The 15021-nt window shown below is 47.3% G+C and overlaps 1 pseudogene; it reads right to left on the bottom strand.

The window, feature by feature from the left end:
- Positions 1-3662: 3662 nt before the first annotated feature.
- Positions 3663-11038, bottom strand: LOC121833191 (annotated as a pseudogene).
- Between the last annotated feature and the right edge of the window lie 3983 nt (positions 11039-15021).

Raw genomic sequence — 15021 nt, 5'->3', positions numbered from 1 at the left:
AATATTTCAATTGGGATATAATTTTGTAATTTAATGTTTTCGTGGAAAATGGACGACATCTAACAAAACCGTCAACGACTTGCATAACTTGTTGGCAAATGGCACCCGCGTTCGCAAAGCGGTTGCGAACGCGGTTGTATAAAGATCCAGTACAATTGTGCGCGCACTCGATGACATCAAGTGCGCGTGCTATTGTACTGAATCTTTATACAATCGCGTTCGCAACCGCCTTGCGAACGCGGATCCGCTTCCAGTGTGAATGAGCGGTAAGATTTCTTTACGGTGCTGCGGTGCGCCTCTCGGATAGTCTATAAATAGTTTACTTTTCGCTATATTCGGTCTATTCTTGATTAGTACTATTTACTAGGTAAATCTAGTAACTGCTTGCCACATATGTTACTATGTGCGTAGTAACCGTAGGTAGTAACGGTCAAGCTAGTAAAGGTTACTAGGCCAAGGACCCGGTAACTGTTACTAGCATTCAAGTAGAAGCCGTGTATTTCACTACTTCTCACTAGTAACTCACAATACCTACCAACAGAAGACCAGAAAGCTCACCGTTAAAAGCTATCAGTAAAAAACTCATCGAAGGAAAACGCAGCGCAATTTTATCGGATGCAGAGCTTTCCAGCCTTTTGACAGATACAGGAAAACCTCCCCTGCAAATCTGGGAAATATACAATCAAAGAACTAATAAAGCTAGGTCAGCTGCAATGTTTTTTTTCTGTGGCATTGGACGCTACAGGTATTAATTTTTTTTTCTGTTGTCAGCTTTTTGTAACACTTCTTGGTTTGTCACACGCAAAAATGTCGTCAACTCATTTCGAAACATCCTTGCTGAATGCAGCGGCATAAATCCCCGCCTATTTCACATAAAACACGCGATGTCCGAACAAGTGGTCGGTCGGGTCGGGCCACTGGCGCTGGACTGGTTGTGCGCTCTCGTGACGGGCGCTCTAAGGGGTGTCCAAACAGGACACTACAAAACGCACGACTCCGACAAATCGTGAAAATTGAAGCGGGCGCGAAGCGGGCGCGTCCGCTTCAATTTTCACGATTTGTCGGAGTCGTGCGTTTTGTAGTGTCCTGTTTGGACACCCTTTAATAGGGAGTTTTCGCAGACCGCGTTTTCCCCTCCGCTAAGCCCTCCGCTACGAAGCAGTCGCTACTGCGCCGGCGCGCCGATGGCCTTGACTGTAGAGTTCCGGCTTGCGTAGCTGGTTGCGGAGAGCGTTGCGGGACAGCGGAAACGATCTACGAAAACTCCCTAATGACACGCGAGCTTACGTCGCTGCGCTCTCGAGTCGCGCGCTCTAACGTCGCGGCGATCACGTGTCGCGCGCGCTAACGTCGTGGTGCTCTACTTTCGGTGCTCTATAGGCTGAACTCCATGGAACGAATATGCTGCGAATAACTCACGAATTTTGCCTGGCGGCTTTTACTCTGCGCGTGGAATGAACACAGTGGCTGCTATGTCGCGCGCAAATCGAGCGTGCCGTCGGGCGGCGTTCGCCACTTGTTCGTCACATAATTCATTCCATCGAGTTCCGCCTTAATGTCGGCGATCTTGTGTCGTGCGCTCTAGTGTTGTGCAGCCCTTGTTCACGTAATCTGGGCATGCACTGAACGCGAGGGCGGTATGAGCGTTCTGCGAGGATTCGCATTCAAGCACACGCTTCGTGCCCAAAGTAATGGCCACCGCAAATCGGGCTCCATGTGTTTTTCAAAAAGGTTTACTGTCACCTAATTACTCTGAGTAAGCGTAGTGCGCCTTTTAGGCCAGCGTCCCAGAGAGGTCACGTCTAAAAGAAGGTATGCCGAAGGAATGGGCACCTCTTTGGAATGCGGGAGAAGCAGTCTCTGTGCCGAAGCCCCGCGCTGCGCTTTGCCCCGCTGCCTCTTGTAGGCCGCCAGGCAGATGTCGAAGTCGTCGTCCACTGCTCCGCTCGTGCTTCTGTCGCGTGACGCCGCCGCCTGCATCTCACAGCGTCCATCCAGTGTCCCTGTCCGGCAACGAGGCAACCAGGAGAACTCACATTGACAATCTACCGGAAACAGCGCTTGGCCATTTGACATCCATACTCGGTGACGGAGGAGAACGTAGCTCCCCATGGCCCCATGCATTTCTAATCACAACCTCTAGGTTCTACTGCTCAGCAACCATCGTCGTTTAAAAAGGAATTAAAAAGGCATTCGCCCTATCTAGCTCCTCGGAACAAAACTTTATCAGGCCCATGTTAGGTCCTTAAGAATGCCGAACTTGTGCCAAATTCGGCGTTTCTCTGACGTGGTACAGGGGTGGGCTGCGGGATGGAGCCTCCAAACGCGTCAGGTTGGGCGGGCATCGCATCGCCTCGTCTGGCACTCAGAATCGAGCAGAATGGCTGATTTATTTTTAATCACTCAACTAAGGGAATCACCAGAGGAGGAAAGGTGTTCATGCGTAGTGCGGTCTCATAAAAAGGACGGATTTAGTACGATGATTCGGCAGGGTGGTCAATTTTCTGAATATAAAATAACAACCTTGCCTTAGTCAAAGTTTGCAACTAAAAACAAAAATTTTTGTACGGCAGTACGCCAACGTAAAAATAAAATATTGGATAAACGTTTGAAACGTTTGATTAAAAAAAAAAACGAGCGCGAAGAAAAATATTAATAATTATAACTCTCATCCCCTGATTCGCCGAATGAAACGATCGATTTGCACAGGGCAATGCTTTTCCGCTAGCCTAAAAAACGCCCACAGGCATACTGGGTGATAAAAAACTTTATTATGTGTGATTCCAATAAAAGCAATATTTCTCCAAACAAAGCGATCGTTGTCTGTTGCTTTCCAACAACAACAACAACTACAACGACAAGCAACAAACAACAAAAATAAAAAAAAATTTAATAATAATTTTTATTACGAGGCCCTCTCTAAGTTCATTAGCGGCTCTAAATAAAGCCAGCAGCGCATGTGGGACATGTCGAAATTAGCACAAAAATTTTCACACACAAAAACACATATTTACAACGACATAATAATAATAATAATAATAATAATAATAATAATAATAATAATTATAATAATAATAATAATAATTTTAGTTACGAAGGCTGGATTCAGAACAACAGGAGGCAGGTTTGTCGAAGCCAACAAGGACTCGTAGGACTAAAGCCAAGTAGCAGTTGTAAGTAAGGGAATCTCGGAAAATAAAACAATGGGGGGGGGGGGGGGGGGCAGAAAAAAAAAACCACACATTTTCTTTAGCTGTAGAAATTACACAAAAATGTCAGTCAGAAAATTACCGCCATAGTCAGAGGAAAAACAATAAAAATAGAAGTTATTTGTCTAGTGTATGAGAAAAAAAATGAGGCATGGCAAAGAGTTCCAGTTGTACAGCCTCAAAACTTGATTATAGAAGGTGTCTCACAAACACACACACACACGCATATACGGGCACGCACGGACATATACTGCAGTACACTACACAAATAATATTGACTCGAAGATAGATTCGCATGAGGAAGCCACACGAATTATGATGAAACAAGAAAATAAGATATTACAGGGCTTCTTTATCGATAAGAAGAATCCTCAATGCCCTTTAAATTTATTTTTGGAAGCAATTGCTGATGATTTGGTGGCATAGGTTAAAATTCTGAGGCTTTCTCAGGCCTTAGATCTCAGGCCTCAGGTTTTTGTTGCAGCGGGGATAACATGCTGGAGTGAGGAACCTTGAAGCCTTCTTCAAGTTTCGTAAGATGGGGTGAGGAGGCTTGAAATCGTCATTCCAGTTCTAAATGATAACAACTATCGCCAGAAATAGGGATTGAAATTTGTGCATCGATAGCGTTTGAAAAACATCTAAGTCCGAAGAACGGTGGTTGTACCCCAAGCTTCTCAATGTTCCATCAAGGCACTGTTGATTTTCTTTTGCCATAGTTTGGAGCATTTGCCAAAAAAATAGTTATGCCATACCTCAAATGGGTGCGGGCTAATGAATAAGCAAATCGCTCTCATAGAACGGCATAAATACTTTGGTGTTATAAAATAAACAGGGAACACTTGGTACTTTGATTGATTGGAGTCTTATGGCGCGAGAGCAACTAGGCCAAAATGCGCCAGGTGCATACACTATTGCAGGAAAAGGGTTAAGGAGAAGACAGAGCTATAGTAGCTGGTGATACAATAAAAGTATGAACATGAATCGTGTAAAAGATATGGATATGAATTTCAGGTAAGTATAAAAGTTATAGTCAATAAGGGATTATCTGAAAATAAAAAAAACATGGTGAAAAAGGAGGGGTTATAACAGGTGTAGATAGCCTGTTATTTTAAGAAATTCCAAAACTTTACTGAAAGGTACAAGAGGTTCATTTCCTAGCAAAAATTTTGGGTGAAATGGAAGATGGGATTTGAAAATAGTGGAAAAACATACTTGTCGTTTTTGATCCAAGTACCTACAGTGCCACAGAATATGTAGGACAGTCAACGTTTTGCCACAATGCTCACAGCGCGGGGTATTATCATTACAAAGTAAATATAGATGCGTTAAACGAGTGTGACCAATACGCAAGCGGCACATCAAGACCTCGTGGAACCGGTTCCTCTGGTGGGAACTCTCCCATAATCCTAAACAAGGTTTGATATTGTGTAGTTTATTGTCTGTTTCTTGATTCCATTCCAACTCCCGAAGTTCATAAATTGATTTTTTAATAACTGGTTTAAAATCCTCATAAGGTAGGCCGACCGATGCCTTTAGGCCACCATTAACAGAGGCAGCCAATCTATCTGCTGCCTCATTACCTGGAATACCTACATGGCTTGGCACCCAGCATAGTTTTATATCAAGGCCAAGTAGGAGAGCGCGATTCATTTGGACACGCGCTTGTTGAACGAGGCGATTCTTCGTAACGGTAAGAGAACATAAAGCCAGTAGAGCACTCTGGGAATCTACGAACAAAATAGCCTTCCTCACACGGTCTTCTATGATGTGTTCAAGCGCCATGAGCACAGCATAAAGCTCAGCAGTGAAAATACTTGCAACACAGTCAATACGTTTCGCTCTACTAAAGTGTTCCGAATATAATGCAGAACCTACGAAAGACGGGCTTTTGGCCCCGTCAGTAAAAAATTGCACATAGTCTTGATATTTCTCTTGTACTGCAAAAAATTCCTTGAGGAGAACCTGATGGTTAACTGACCTTTTGTTATATTTTGTAAGCGACCAGTCACATGACAATCTTACTGCCTTCCAAGGGGCAACAGTTTGTGTTTCCTTAATCAAGCTACTTTCAGGAAGAGCCAGCTGCAGGGAGGAAGAAATGCTCTGAAGCCGGAAGCTTAATGGGCGTATTATGCTAGGTTTGTTTTCAAAAAGCCGCAAAAACATGGAGGTGTGAACCGAATTATTTGATGGATGCATAGGATCAGATTTCACTTTGTACCCATAACACAAGCTAAGATAATGTCTGCGCTTCTCTAGTGACATTTGATGTGCATCTACATACAGGCTCAAAACAGGCGATGTCCGAAATGCTCCTGTGGCAAGTCGAAGGCCAAGGTGATGGACCGGATCCAGCATTTTCAAGACAGATTGCCGTGCTGATCCGTACACAATTGCACCATAGTCCAGACGGGAACGGACCAGTGAGTTGTACAATCGGATGAGACATCGCCTGTCAGACCCCCATGATGTGTGTGAAAGTACTTTGAGAATGTTAGACGACCGCAAGCATTTCTGCTTCAGCTCCTTGACGTGAGCCAGAAAGGTAAGTTTCTTGTCGAAAATAACCCCTAAAAATTTGTGCTCGTATTTTACAGGTATCGCAGCGCTATAGAGCTGCAAACAAGGATCAAGCACCAGACCACGACGTAGTGAAAAGGGCACACACACAGTTTTTTCAGATGAAAACTTAAAACCATTTTCATCGGCCCAATTGCTCATTTTGTTTATTGAGATTTGAAGCTGGCGCTCGCAACTTGAGAGATTGCAGGACGAAAAGGAAATCTGCACATCATCTACATATAATGAATATGAAACTGATGGAGGTATCACTGCAGCAAGGCTGTTTATCTTTACCACAAACAAAGTGACGCTCAATACAGCCCCCTGAGGGACGCCATTCTCCTGAGGAAAAACATCCGAAAGTGTGGAACCAAACCTAACCTGAAAAGTTCGGTTAGTCAAAAACTCCCTTATGCAGCGCAACATGCGGCCACGGACACCATGTGTGTATAAGTCCTTTAGAATCCCGTAACGCCAGGTAGTATCATAAGCTTTCTCTAGGTCAAAAAATACTGAAACGCAGTGCTGTCGATGAACAAAAGCTTCACGTATGAGAGTTTCCAGGCGAACAAGATGATCCAATGTTGATCGCCCCATTCTAAACCCACACTGATTGGGATCTAAAATTCCCTCAGTCTCCAAAAAGTGTACTAATCGTCTATTTATTAGTTTTTCATAAGTTTTCCCAAGGCAACTGGTCATTGCAATGGGACGATAACTTGCTGGTAGAGTAGAGTCTTTACCGGGTTTTAGGAGAGGAATTATATGTGCCCGCTTCCAGCACTGAGGAAAGGCAGAAGCCATCCACAAATGATTAAAAAAGGTTAACAAATGGCCTAGAGATTCAGGAGACAAGTGCCGCAACATTTCATAGTGGATTTTGTCAGGACCAGGTGCCGACTGCTTTTTTGACCCAAGGGCCACCTCGAGTTCGCACATTGTGAAAGGCTGGTTGTATGCAAGAGTGTCTGATCCTGACATAGCAATTGGCTGCTTTTCTGCTACAGCTTTGAACTTCTTAAATTTTGCCGAATAATTAGATGAGCTAGACACTTTACAAAAATGTTCCGCAAGAACATTTGCCTGGCCTTTCAAGGTTGGCGAAGCCGAGGGAAAAAGAGGCGTTCTAAAAGAGAGGTAGTTACCCCGAATTTTTCTCACTCGGTCCCACACCTCTTTAGTAGTGACAAAACTGTTCACCTTGGAAACATATTTCATCCATGAGCTTTTCTTAGCTCGTTTCCTTGTCAAACGAGCCTTTGCTTTACATTTTTTAAACTCTATCTTGTTCCAGACAGTTGGGTAGCGGCAGAAAGTGCCCCAGGCCCTGTTCTGACGTTTAAGCGTAACAGAACAGTCTTTGGTCCACCAAGGCTTGCAGCGCTTAGGACGATTTTCAGATGTTTGTGGAATAGAGGCTGAAGCAGCATTTATGATACGGTCCGTAACGTACAAGGTGGCATTTTCCGGAGTCATAGCTAAAAGTTCGGCTGGGTCAAGCACTGCTTCCAATGCAAAAAGAGCCCAGTCAGCTTTGTCTAATTTCCACCTGGGGATACGTGTTGAAAGTGATGGAGGTGCTACAGTACTTTCTAAAAAGACAGGAAAATGGTCACTCCCAAAAGGGTTATCTAAAACCTTCCAAGAAAAACAGGGAAGTAAAGTTGGGGATGAAAGAGACAAATCGATGGAAGTGAAAGTATTATGAGCTGCACTAAAAAATGTAGGATCATGTCCATTTAAAAGGCAAAGGCCGGATGACAATAAAAATCTTTCAATGACACCACCACGGGAATCTTGGCGAGCACTACCCCACATGGGGTGGTGGGCGTTAAAATCCCCCAAGATTAAAAAAGGTTGCGGAAGCTGCGCTACAAGTCCATGCAGGTCATGTAAATGCAGTGGAATATTTGGTGGCAAATAAAGTGAAACAAGCGTAATAAGGCGGTCAAGAAGAATACGAACTGCCACTGCTTCTAGAGAGGTTGTGAGAGGAACAGAAGTACAGGCAATACCACTCTGCACAACCACAGCTACTCCACCAGAGGAGTTGCTATGGGATGCACGGTCCTTTCTAAAAACCTGATGACGACGTAGAACATTTGTTTGTGTATCCTTGAGATGAGTCTCCTGTAGGCATATAGCGACAGGTCGAAGCTCATCAAGAAAAAAATTTATGTCATCGATATTAGGGAAAAGACCACGGCAATTCCACTGCATAATACTATAGTTTTTTTCCATTTAAACGAAAAAATAAATAAATATATATATATGTATAAAAGTGACCTAAAAGGGAGATCCGTTAAGGTTTAAAATCTATTTTTACACGTGGGGTACTCTGCTTTTTAGGAGGATCTTTCTGTTTACAAGTGGAGTCACTGGCAACAGAAAGAGACGACTCCGATCCTGAAAGGGGAGTATCCTCCTCGGACCTGGGCCCACTTACGTCCATGGGCTCGTCTGTTGCCGCCGGCAGTTGACCCTTGGAGGTCGTCTGCTTCGGCGACTCCCCGGGCTTCCTCTGGGGAGCAGAGGTGCGAGGGGGTAGGCCTCGTCCCTTAGGGGCCGAAGGGCCAGGTGGAGCAGGGGGGGTCAGCCCCTGCCCTGAGGTGGATGCTGAGGAGGCAGCATCCACCTTACGATTCGAAAGCGGTGTCACTGGCACCACTCCCGAGGGTGCAGGAGACCTCGACGGGAGGCGCAGATCGTCCGTAGACGTCTGTGTTCCAGTCGAAACCATTGGCCGTACCGGTCCCCTATGTACGACCTGGGCATACGAGCCTTTGGAAACAAAGGCAAAACGCTTTTTGGCATCAATGTAGGAAATGTTTTCGTTAACCTTCAAGGTGAGAATTTCTTTTTCTTCCTTCCATAACGGGCAAGATCGGGAGTATGCTGGGTGTTTTCCTTTACAGTTTGTGCACTGAGCTTCGTTCTCACACACATCAGCGACGTGCTCCTTACTAGAGCATTTGGCACAGGTCTCGCTGCCCCGACAGTTGCGCGACCCATGGCCGAACCTTTGGCACTTAAAGCAGCGCTGAGGGTTCGGCACATAAGGCCGGACACGGCACTGAAGGTAGCCTGCCTTAACATTAGTGGGTAGAGTCGTGGAGTCAAAGGTCAGAATGACATGCCTGGTTTTGCGTTCTATGCCGTCGCGACGGATGGTGATGCGTCGTGCTGCAACCACTCCCTGTCCGGAGAGACCCTCAACTAGCTCTGTATCTGTCAAGTCGAGCAAGTCATCTTCAGAGATGACCCCTTGGACGGTGTTCAACTTTCGGTGAGGGGTTACACTGATCTTATAGTCTGAGACAGAGTTCAGGGCTAGGAGTGATTCACTTTGTTTCTTTGTATTCACCTCAACAAGGAGGTCGCCTGATGCCATCTTTTTGGCGCTAAAGTTCGCACCAATAATACTTTCAAGCACTTTAGATACTAGAAATGGAGAAAGTTTAGCCAGTGGCTTTTCACCCTCAGCGTGCAAAACAAGAAACTTTGAGAATTTAAAAAGATCAGGAGTCTTAGTCGGAATGTCAAGGACTTCGGTGCGGGTCCTTTTCAGGGCCCGATCAGTTGGTTTAGTACGAGAACCCATAAAGATGGGAAGGAATTTCAGTGCCCGGGTGCACCGCCCACCACGGAGCCCAACGAGGGGGTAGGTAATGTGCCATAACAAGAAAGGCTTGGCTGACACAATTACTCTACCAGTGCTGCCCGGGCACTATAACCGAGTGTGGATGCAGGGACAGGACCTGTTTCCACTCAAGGTTAGCCCTTGCCGCCTAAGAAGGTGAAAAAGGAAGGAAGAGAGTGCAGAAGAAAAGAGAAAGAGGTGGAAGGAAAAGTGAAAGAAGGAAGAAGAGGGTAGAAGAGGCGACTGACTGAATCATCCTGGTCGGGCCAAGCCAGGACACCCGTCTACGAGAAGCAGGGGTCGAAGCGGTGTATTGCCTTGCCCGGGGGGCCCCGAAGGGTCCAAACATACCCCGGGCTCAGCTCAACCACCAGGGTCCCCTTTTCCCCGGACACGGGTACGCCACGCACAGCCAGACGTGGGTGGGCGAACCCACATGGCTCGGGGTTCGTAGTGACGCCACTCACCAAGCACCTACTAAAGTAGGTGCCCCCTGCGTGCGGGTATGGTGGCCCACGCGGCTGGGGTCCGTGGTGACGCTACTCACCAAGCACCTAGCACCTAAGGTGCAGGCGCCCCCTGCGGAGCTCGGGGTCCGTGGAGACGCTACTCTCCAAACACCTGCTTTCACAGGCGCCCCCTGCGGGGACTTGGTACTTTAGCACATGCTTTCGTGAGATGTGACTTCCATGATAGTACAGCATCGATATGTATTCTGAGATATTTGACATGTATTCTAAGATATTTGACATGTATTCTGAGATATTTGATATGTATTCTGGATATGCCAGGACTCTATTTAGAGTCACGGCATATCCAGCATACAAAGAACAACTTGAACTGGTCGATCGGTACCCTCCCAAGCAGTTATATTTACTGATTTCGAGGAGTCACAAAAAGAAGAAAAGGAATTTAACGACAGCGACATGGAGAAGAAGAAAAAGACGAACACCCAGCCAAATAAGTCGCCTGTGAACAAGCGACCGAGCAGGCCGCCAAACGTCGGGCTAAATAAACACAGTAGGTTAGAGTACTTCCAGCTTCTTTTCTTATGATAATTGGGGTTGTGGGGATATTTAGACAGCGTGTAGTGGGTCAGCCATTTCAAAGATGCGACGAGTCACTCGCTGTAGACGAGACGTTTAGCCATTGCAGTACAACCGCTAGCCTGGGGTCTTTAACCTGCACTACGCAGTAGTGGTACACGACCGCACGCCGGTACGATCCTGATCCATATCGAAACGGGCAGTGGTAGGGATTGAGCCCAGGATCTCAGGGCTCTGCAGTGTGAGTTTTTACTCCACGTGGCTCCGAGCTGGCGTGTACTAGCCTACTCGGCCACACCGATCCCTCTAGCTTCTTTTCTTAAGGTATTTGACAGTGTCGGTATATGGAACTTCATTAGAATGGTATGCGGAACAGTAGGATGTGTGGAGAAAGATATGAATATTTAAAGAAACGTCTTTTGGAGAAATGTGAAAACAAACTAGCTTTGTTTTAGAAATATTTATAACAATAAAATTCCGGGTAAACCAGTTCATGAATTCATTAAAGCAGCGCTGAAGCATCTCCGATACTTCGGGTAGGAAAGTTGACGTGTGAATAAAAGAGTGTCGGCAGAGTTTTGGTAGCAGCAGACAGATCAACTACGTAGAGTTTGACGAGATTGGTGAGAGGACAGAACCTTCTGGAACGTTAGCTTGTAAATAAACTTTGCCACTATGTACACCATTGATTGCCGTAAGCTAAAAACGGTCAAGTAAGAAAGTTTTTAACAGTGACAGAAATGTGCCGCAGTAGCAAATAGGTGAAAGCTTTTTTAGTAGACTGGAATGGCTAACTGTATTGAATGCTTTCGAAACGTCTGGGAAGCAGGCGCAATTAATCAGGTCATTATCAGAACCAAAATTTAGGTCGAACATGGTTAAAATTGAGCACAAATAGAAAGGAGCAGAGAAGATAGGAGAGAGAAGCGCAAACTCACAACTCGTTTAATTGAAGAAAGAAAAAAGAAAAGCCCGTGGTATCAGCTCGAGCCGAGGCCACACTGAGAACACACATCATCAACCAAACTCCTTGTCGGCTGACGGTTAATGGCCACCAAAAGGTTGCCTCTTCTCTATTCTCTCTCCACTGTTCCTTTCGATTTGTGAGCAATTTTAACAATGTTCAACAACGGAACGCTCCGTCCTAAGAATCGTTCAATCCCCTGTTACAAGGGCTAACCGCCTTCAATCCTTGACAACGCCGATTCTACTACCTCCAAGGAACCCCTGGGAGAAGATTCAGCGGCCGGTGAGCTTCCCTTTTGGAATTATCCGCCCACGATCCTCGCAACCTCCCGGCGCCTCAAGTTAAGCCTTACGGCCAAGCCGCGCGAGCGGTGCCGGCTGCGAGCGGCGCCGGCAGGCGGCGCCGGCTGCCCGCTCTGAGCGCCGGCTCCTCAGGCTCGCTGCCGTGCATCCGTCGTCGCGCTAGGAGCGAGCGCTTAATCCCCAATCACCCGCCATGCAAGAAGAGGACGCATCCCTCAAAGAAAAATGGCAGACGGTGTACGGAAATCCGCGCCGCAAGACCACGAACATCACAACTGTCATTATCCGACCCACCGGACTTCTCCTCCGCGACGCTCAGCCGCATCACGTCATGCAGGCCCTAGTCATGGCTGCGGGCCTCACGCCAGGTGAAATGACCGACTCCATGCTGCAAGTACAAGCTCCCCAAAGCATACTGGCTTTTAAAACCCTTCGCCCAACCGCTGCAGCCAAAATCCTCGACCACAAGCACTTCGTACTAAATAATCGGGACCACCTGTACACGTCCTACACCGCTGCCCCAACAACATCGTGCAAAGGTGTGATCCATAACGTCGAGGCTTCGACACCAGAGAAGACCCTTCAACGGCACCTCATCCCCATTGGCGCCAATATCATTACCGCCAGAATGCTAGGAGAAACCAAATCGGTCCTAATAACCTTCGAAGGTACCTACGTACCGAAGATTGTCTGCTGCGGCCAAGCCGAGTTCAGATGCTACCCCCACCGCCCAAAGGCCCAGTTTTGCAGTAGGTGCCACCTCCTTGGACACCGAGCCGACGTATGTGCAAGCCCACCTGACACCATTCTTTGCGCTCAATGCTCCACTCTGCTAAACAGCACCGACGAACCGCATGACTGCCATGTTCGCTGCAAAACATGCAGCGGCGATCACCCCACCACATCCACGCAATGCCCAGCACGGTTGCAAGCCAACGCCCAGGCAGTCAAGCAAGCATACGAACGCCGCATCCAGTTACGGAAGACCACGGCACAAGACCTAACCAAGCAAAAGCCACCGCCAGCAAGGCAACACCGACCTCGATCACGATCGAGGGCACCGGCTCGCCGCCCAACCACTCCAAGACCTAAGACCCCATCCAAGGTGTGGGGGAACCCGGCCCCAAATTTGAATCAACGCCGAGACCAGGCGCAGCCAAATCACTTGCAGCAACTCCAGTCCAGAGATTCCAGCTCTCGACAACAGGTGAGCCAGCCACTCCCTCCTCCCTCCCCTTCCCCCGACCACATGAGTGATTCCACTACCCCCCTCTCCGCATCAGCATCTTACCGCGACGCACTAGCACCCCCATCACTGCGTACCACGCAACCCTCGCCGACACCCACACAACCCATGACGAACATAGAAAACTCTCTTCACAACCCTCCGCGAACAGTTAGCCGCGCTCCAGCAACACATTACCGCCCTAGAAACTCAACAGGAGCAACATGAGCAACGCCTCGCAGCGCAAGACTGCAAAAATGCTTCTATGGAGGCTAAGCTTGATCGCATACTCCGTCTACTCCGCAAATCACGCTCGCGCTCCCCGAGCACAAGCACCAATACGCCGAAACAACGCCGAGACAGTACCTCATCTGTTACATCTGACCACTATAACTAAGCCTACATCACTTGTCATATGGCAATGGAATTGCCGTGGCCTACGCACTAAACAATCATCACTACAACTATACGCACAACAGCACGCATCCCCACCCCCCGACATCATTGTATGCCAAGAAGCATTTTATTTATTTAAACTTGCCGGCTACACCACTTACCACCACGGAGACGGCACCGACCGGACCAAGCTAAATCTGCTCACATTAGTTAGCAAATCCCTCAGCTCCACCCAAATAGATACTGCCCATCTATCTGACGAACACACGCTCACGCTCGGAGTGGTAGTGCAACCGGACAAAAGACACCCCACAACACTTCAGATACTTAACGTATACCATCACCCAAAACAGCCCTTACGACTAGCTAAACCGATCTTCACACCACATAACAGCAAAACACACGACACCCTGGTATTAGGAGACTTCAACTGTCCGCATGTCAGTTGGGGCTACCCCCGCGACACACCGAACGGCAGAAAACTAGCCTCTGCCAGTCAACAAGCACAATTCACCCTCTTAAATGACATACACTTCCCTACAAGACTCGGTAATTCTGCTGAGCGTGACACCAATCCAGACCTCGCCTTCTATAAAGGTGCGTACACTCCGGATTGGTCGAACACTCAGGAAACACTCGGCAGCAACCACAACATTCTTACCATAACACTACATCAACCCAAAAATACACCTAGATACACACCCAGATCCCTAACAGATTGGGATGCTTTTCGCACTGATATGTCCCCTCCGGATCCGAACATGAACCCTGAGGAATGGCTCGTTTCGCTTGTCAGGCACCAGCGGAAACACACCAAAAAAATATATAACACTGAACAAGCGCCATACATAGACCCCCATCTCGCACACCTTTGGGAGGCCAGACGCTCGCTAATCAAAAGATGAAAAAAAAAAAAGAAATCCAACCGGAATCTAAAGAAACGCATTCAAGACATTACTTTAAAAGCAGAGAGCTACGCCCAACAACTTACACAACAGAACTGGGGGAACCTCTGTGACTCGCTAAACACCCAAATGGGCTCAAAACGCGCTTGGGCACTGTTGAGGAGTCTAATTGAGCCTTCTTCACCCAAGGATCCCCTATCTAAAATTCTTCTGGCCACGGACACCAACCCAGAAATACTTGAACAAGAACTTATTGGGGCTCTCTACCCCGACAGCACACCCACTCCAACAAGTAACCTCACACCTCGACAGTTTGATGTAACCCCACTAGACTCCCCTTTCACACTAGGCGAACTATTGAGCGCCCTTGCCTCCTTCCGGCGAAGCACCACTCCAGGGGAAGACGCCGTCACATATAAATTGCTCAAGAATCTCCCCAAAACAGCCCACACTAAATTGCTCGAGATGTTCAACGTAATATGGGACATCGGGCAAATACCGGCCAAATGGAAACACTCCAAAATCATACTCATCCCTAAACCCGGAAAGCCACTGACTCCACAAAACCTTAGGCTCATCTCTCTGACATCTTGCACTGGCAAGCTGTTAGAGAGAATGGTCCTCACAAGATTAGAATGGCATTTGGAAACAAATAACATCTTGCCACCTACGCTCACAGGCTTCCGCCATCACATATCTACACAGGACACACCTTAGAATACACCACGACATCCTCGAACAGCCCAGCTCAGCCCAACTACGCTGT

The sequence above is a fragment of the Ixodes scapularis genome, unplaced genomic scaffold, assembly GCF_016920785.2.
Source record: "Ixodes scapularis isolate PalLabHiFi unplaced genomic scaffold, ASM1692078v2 PGA_scaffold7__128_contigs__length_106722199, whole genome shotgun sequence".
Taxonomy (NCBI): domain Eukaryota; kingdom Metazoa; phylum Arthropoda; class Arachnida; order Ixodida; family Ixodidae; genus Ixodes; species Ixodes scapularis.
This window is presented reverse-complemented; position numbering and strand designations above follow the sequence as displayed.